We start from the raw sequence: 7,001 nt of genomic DNA on the forward strand, positions 1-7,001 counted from the left end.
TTTATAATCACAAGAAAATGGGCAAAAACAAATCATTGTAGCCCGTTTGTAGCTTCTTTGACATTGACCCACATGACCGGAATATAAAATCCTGAAGCTTTAAACTAGGAAACCACTGAGTAACATGGAGACAAAATAAAGAAGAATGCTGAATCAAAGTAGCTGAACTCCCAGGATACCAGACTGAACACTGCGCCAAATCAGATGTGGGTCAGTGGCCGTGCACTCAGAGAGACTCAAGCTTTGATGTGTTGTGATGACATTTAGATGATATTTTCTGCCACAAACTTAATTTTATCTTGAAAGCTGCATGCAGGCTCTGAACCTGATAGATTTTAAAAGTCAAACACAAGAGGCAGCTTCCTCCTGTAACTTTGACAAAGGTGAGCATTGTTCCAGTCAATATGTCTTACAGCAGCAAAGTCCATCACACAGGAAAAAGTCATCAACCATGTAACCAGATGAAAGTTTAGATCTTCAAGGTTTGTGTGTGAAACTAATTATTTTACATATGTTTTTTTTTTAAATAATACAAAGCATAATATTATATATATGTTTTTAATATTTCACACTTTAGTTATAACAAAGTATTGCTAAATGGGCTAAATTTTCTTTGGCTATAATTATACCTCATTTATATACTCTCTGTCACTATCCCTTTTCTGGAGCTTTAATTTTCAACTCTATTAGACAGGAAAGAAGTATGATTGAGTATTTAAAATTTGTGTCTGCCAGATTTCTTTTGGGTTGTGTTCAATTTCCTCTGTGGTCTCAGGATGTGCTGGATATGAAAGAAATGCCTTATCTGAGCTTTAGCATTCAGTTGGCATTTCCATTATCTCCCTTTGCTCGTGTATTTCTTGAGTTTCTTTTGCACTGTGCTGAGAAAAAACTAAAAAGAAACAACAACAAAACTTGTCTTATTCACTTATCAGAAAAGACAAATGATGTTTGTCGGGATAAACTCGAAAGGACTTTTGAGGAGAAGCTCAGAATAAAATACTGCACAGAAACAAACAATACAGAGTAGTCTTAAGACAGTGTATTTGAACTACTCTGGTTGTGCAGTTGAACCACTTTGTTTGATGAGTCATATTTAGAAAGCTGGAGGCATGAGCAGGCACAACCTGCCGTCACATTGCAGGGAGAATTACTTGACTCACTTGTAAAGCCAGATGGCATTTATTTACCTATTTTTTTGCACTAAAAGGCACACTCAAAAGCCACTTTTTCTTTTCTTAAAAACTACAGTGTGGCTTATAACCCAGAGAGCCTTTAATATATGGATTACATCTGGTGTGAGAAGGTTGATAAGTACACAGCATTCTGTCAATATGTTTGATTGGGATTGGAATACTCTGGCGTGGTTGAAAGCTGTGTCACACAGCCACTATGTACATTTTGCACATATAGCTACATGAAATGTGGAAAAAGGGAGAAAAGTTGTGGTCTTTATGTGAAAATTTCACAGATGTATCACGAATGAACTACGTCAAAACCACAGAAGGACCAATGAACCACGCAAAGAACACGTAAATTTTGTTTATGGCTAAAGGAAATTAGCCAAAAACAAACAAATATATTTCCATCTACTTGTGTTTTATTATAATGTTCTGTATATTTTAAACGGTAAAGGAAGGGGGAAAAAAAAAACAATAGGATTCCTAAATCATGATGACAAAGTATGCTTCAAAGTAATCTTTCACAGACATGCTGCTTTAATGTGATTTTAAAATCCAAATATTAGAGACATGATTACCAAATTAAAATATAGAAAATGCATAATGTTAAAACTACATTGAAGTGGATTAACAAACAAAGGGGAAAGATGCTGGACAGTAAAGAATGAATTTGTTTCTCAACATGATTTCTAATATGAATCAAAATGAAGTGACTGTTATTAAGGTTTTATTTAAGTTGCTGTGTAGCCCCTTGATGCCGGTATTTATTTCCAGCTATGAAAAAAGTCACTTAAATTATTGCTTTTATGTATTTGCTTAATTAAGGTCATTTTGTAGCCAAGTGGTTTAAAGCATTTTTACATCAATAGACATTGAGGGGTTGGAGGTTTGTCCAGATTTTGCTGAGACCAATGTTATTTGCATGTTAAGACATGTGCGACCAAGCACAAAAACTGATGGAAATGCACTTTTGCTAATATGCACATTGCTTCATTGCTAGCACATATTTAAACCCTAAAGGCTGATTTCCACTGGTCCGTCTTTGTTGCGTTGTGTCTCTGCTGCGTCGCGTCTCCGCAGACACAAAAAATAAAATGTTCAGCATTCAATCAGAATGTTTATCTCACCTCTATCATGTCTGCGTTCCAGACCCGTCCATCCCCACAGCAACACAAGCTTTAAGCAGGAGTTCTATTTCGCTTCCCTTTACGCATCAATTTCAAAGCAAACTATAAACTATGTACTGCCCTGGATTTAAAAAGCAATTCGGACGCATTTTCAACGGCGCATATGACGTCATCAATTTAACGAAGTGAAAATCTAATTGTTATGAGAGTTTTATGAAAACTATTTCTGTCTGTTCTGGTGATTAAAACATTGATGCTTTATAAAAAAAATAAATTTAAATAATTATTTTTACAAAAATTTATTAGATATACCAATCTAGTGAGCATCAATCCACACTGGTTTTTTGAGGAGACTTGCTTCTAGGGCACTTGATTTTGGAATTGTAGATTCTGAAAGCACTACAAAATGACATACGCACTATATAATGCACTATGTAATGAGTCATGAAAGAATTCGGACATAGCCTAAATTTCATATTTTTGGTGACGCTCTTATGCGATAACGCCCGTAAAGACCGCAGATAATGCCATTGATAACTGAAGTTTAATTGTGGAGGTTCAAAAACACAACATCACATATGGCACAAAACATGTACTCATGTATTATGACAAAAAATAATGATCATGATCAACGTGATGTTGAATGATCAACACTGTAATGAAGGACAAACCACTTCTCCGGGATCCAGGGGGCAGGGGGGACAAACCGGAGATGCTACAGAATCAATGTGTATTAACTGACGGTTGTGAGACGGACTCCTCAAGCAATGCAACGGACCAGTGTAAATTCGGGGTAACCCAACTGTACCCCTTACCCTACCATAATAACGTGCAAATTATCACTTCCTTTCCCTAATTCCTGTTCATTTTTTTGAGTAACTGCAATGGGATGAAATGCCTGTTAAGGTAACCTTTGAAACAGTGCCAAACACAAACAACTTAGTTATTCTTTTAATATACAAGTGAAAGTCTTGTTCATAAACATAAAGAATTAAGAGTTGTGTGTTTTTGCACTTAATATTCCCGCAATATCAAACTGCTCAAAGGCTTTGAATAAGTTGTTGCTGTAAATTGCTTGCCTCCATTCACGAGTAGAAAGATTGACAGCCACACTAGTTGTAATTAACTGGCTCTGCTTAGCAATTGTCAATTGTCAATTGTTGTGCGTTGTGAGAAGGATGAAAGATAAGACGTGAAGGTCAGGTTAGTGTAGTTCCGCATAGCTTGTTTAAATATAATGCTAGACAATCCCTGCCCTGCTCATTATAAACTTGAACACAGTCACAACCTCTCTGAGCCCTTTACAACCATCAGAATTGTGTGCACACATTCACTGATGGTTAAAGAAAGACACAACTCTGCAGCCAAGTCTCTCGTTCCTGCAGGTCATTAGGTTTTCTAAATAAAGGTGAAAGTTGATCAGAGCACAGGCAACCTGCAGATGATTTTTTTATATTCAAAACAATGTCCAACATTGCACAAACACTGAAAGACATTTGTATAATACTCACTTCTGCGGAAGTTTGTAATTAACTATAAAAGCTTTCACGACACTTTACTGCACATGAAAGAAATCACTAAATCTTATCTGCTGTCTCCTTTAATTTCATCTGGGTCAAGAGATGTACTTCAGTATGCGCAGTGAAGGAGAAGGGGGACATACAAAGGACCTCTCTTCAGTTGTTACAGCTCTGATAACTCTTATGAAGAAGATATTTTTGAAACATTATGCACATTTCCATGCCCTCTCCTTTCTGATATTGAATCTGTTAAGGATCCTCTTTAAACAGTGATTAACAGTTTTGTTTGAAATCAAATAGAACAAAATTTCTCAATCAGTTTAAATTTTTTCTCAAACAAATTGCATACTTGCTACAGACAAAAGACACAAAAACATGTAATTACATTGCAAAAGCGTTACTTTACACCACAATTCCTTAATTATGTTCTCATTTTTTTATTTCAAGTAACAGTTTTAAACATTACAATGAATATAACTCGATATAAAAAAGATTGACCTGAATCTCTAAGATCAGGCACGTCCAAAGTCTGGCCCGCGGGCCAAATGCGGCCCTCGTTCGAATTTCCATCGGCCTACAGGCTCCTTTCATAAAATCAATTATATGAGGCCTCCAGGATTTCCTAAAAACTAGTAGTTTCTTGATCAGATGGTCAGATGAATTAGCCCACGTTTTAGGCCGTTGTAAACCTTGTGCGACCCTTCTGTGACTCGTAGTTCATTCTTCTCTGACAGTGAGGGCTACCGCTTCCAGGATAAGTTGAAAATTGTACCTTTTTTTAGAAAATTATGAAAAAAACTGCCTATTATCCCAAAGGACTGTGGCTGTTATAGATAGCTATTATAGATAGATAGCTATATAGATATTTAGTTACAAAGCTTAACTGTTTAGTTTGGAAAATAATTATTTAGGTAAGATCTAAATACTTAATTTGCAAACTAAATGTTTAATTTTATAAAACTAAATATTAATTTAAAAACTAAAGATTTAGTTTGTAGACTAAATTTATTATTTAAAAAAACGATTTAACTCTAAATTAAATATTTAGCTTGCTAACTAAATATTTAGTTAGTAAATTTAACATTTAAAGATACTTGAATTAAAAGAAGATAATACGCATTTAAAATATGAAATCTGTTTGTTTTTTTCTGAAACTGGCTAAATAGCCAAATATGTTGCTGTTAATATTTGATTCTGCATCTTTACAAACGCCACCCCATAAATACGTTTTGATACCACTTATTTTCCATACAAAGGCTTTCATGTGTTTTACTGTAACTTATATCAGGTAGACAAAGGCAAAGAGGATGCATAAAGATCTTAAATTACTTGATATCTGTAGTTTCTGCAGAGGCTAAAGAGTCTTAGGAAAAAACTTCAAAGGCCAATTGTAAAATGTCTGTACTGGTGACAGAAGGGGGAAAAACAAAATAGCAATGCAATCAGTTGGCTGATAAATGTCTGCATGCATGATCTACAAAAAAGATCAACCCAATGAACTGCGATCTACTCTGCTCATGTGGGATGATTAATGCACCCAAAAGCTGTCGCTAGAAGAAAAGAGAAGATTGAAGTGAAAAGATCTCTGCTAAAAGTTGTTCAGATGTTTCAGGGTGCTAATAAATCATAAATAACATGTCAAGTCTCTGCTTTACTCTCTCCTCTCATGAGGCTGTGACTTGTGTTTTTCTCTCTTAAGTGCTCTGCAGTTTGTCGACATTTCAATTGTCTTTTTCTTATCATAACTATAAATTAAACCAGTTGGGATCTTCTGGTGTTGATCTTTTTCTAAGAGCATGTGTGTCTTCTAACACATGCAGTCAGGATATGTGTGAGCAGCAGCACTAACAGGGGACACTTCACTGGGTTTGTAGAATTGAAAGGTTCAGTAATAGTTTTAGATCAAAACACCCCAAAAAGGGACAACTGTTAAATTTTATATCTATTTTCTATAGGGGGTCTTTAAAGCCGCTCTACTATCACTTATCTATTGTAAAAGGGATTTTTAGCCAAAATAAAAAAATCTGTCGTTTTCTAAGATAGTTTCTGCATAGTGGCTGTAGTTAAAAATGTGCCTCAAAGTTGTGGCGAGGAGTAAGCCAGCACCAATTTCTCATCATTCATTTGCTTACACCCTCTCCGCTGGCTTAAAGCCCCTCACAACCCCAACTTTTGAGCCAGATACCAGCTCAGATGAGGAAAATTGAAACGTTAATGCATTGGAATAGAGAGGACCAGGGAGCTTGTGACCTGCCAATGTAGTTTGCCACAACTACGAGCTTTTCCAATGGCCTTTTTCCATCTGCTCTTGATTCACCACAATTTGAATAAAGAACTACTCAGAAATGCAAATTTACGCTTAATATTCTAAACGTTCTCCATCATGAGAAAAATGCAACAAGAACATGTTAAAAACAGCAAAAACACATATTTCCATTGAAGTGGGTCTTTGACGCTTTACGACAGTACTTTGAAAATATACAAATTATAAATTAGGACGGCTTCAAGGTCAGACCGTTGAGAATTCATTTAAAACATACACATTGGCACCTGTACACATTAATGGCAAAGCAAAACTATTTTCCAACCTTTATTTCTTCATGCAGTCATTTGCATTCATCAAATGAGACACGTGTATTACTAACTGACTGACTAAGTTGGGTGTACTTGGAGGCTATATCCACCCACACTCTGGAAAGGTATTCTGTATGAATATTTAGTATCAAAACACAAACACAAAAAGGAGGTAAATACAAAGCAACACCTGAATTACTAACCCCTTCCAATAAAACAGGGTGCCAGGCAACAGATGCTGACAAATTGCCTCAGATTAGGTCAAAGTTTATTGCTGTCTTCTGCTATAACTCTGATACTATAGTTACAGCAATCCTTGCCTTAAAGTGTATGCTCCTTATTGCTGCATCCTCTCTGTGTTGTTCCTGACATCTATGATGGGGTGAAATAAGCAATGAATAGGGAATAACATCACAGAAATTAGGTTTTGAAATGCAGTCATTAATGACTCAGACTGCAGCTACAGATATTAGAGGATAAGTGTGTTTTTTGTAGTTCTAAAGAACATTTTCTTCAGAACTATTTGTGCTGAGAATTCTAACACACTTACCTTTCAATAAATGATTTTTTTCAACATGATATTTTTTAAATAAAAAAAG

This window comes from Oryzias latipes, chromosome 5, assembly GCF_002234675.1.
Source record: "Oryzias latipes chromosome 5, ASM223467v1".
Lineage (NCBI taxonomy): Eukaryota > Metazoa > Chordata > Actinopteri > Beloniformes > Adrianichthyidae > Oryzias > Oryzias latipes.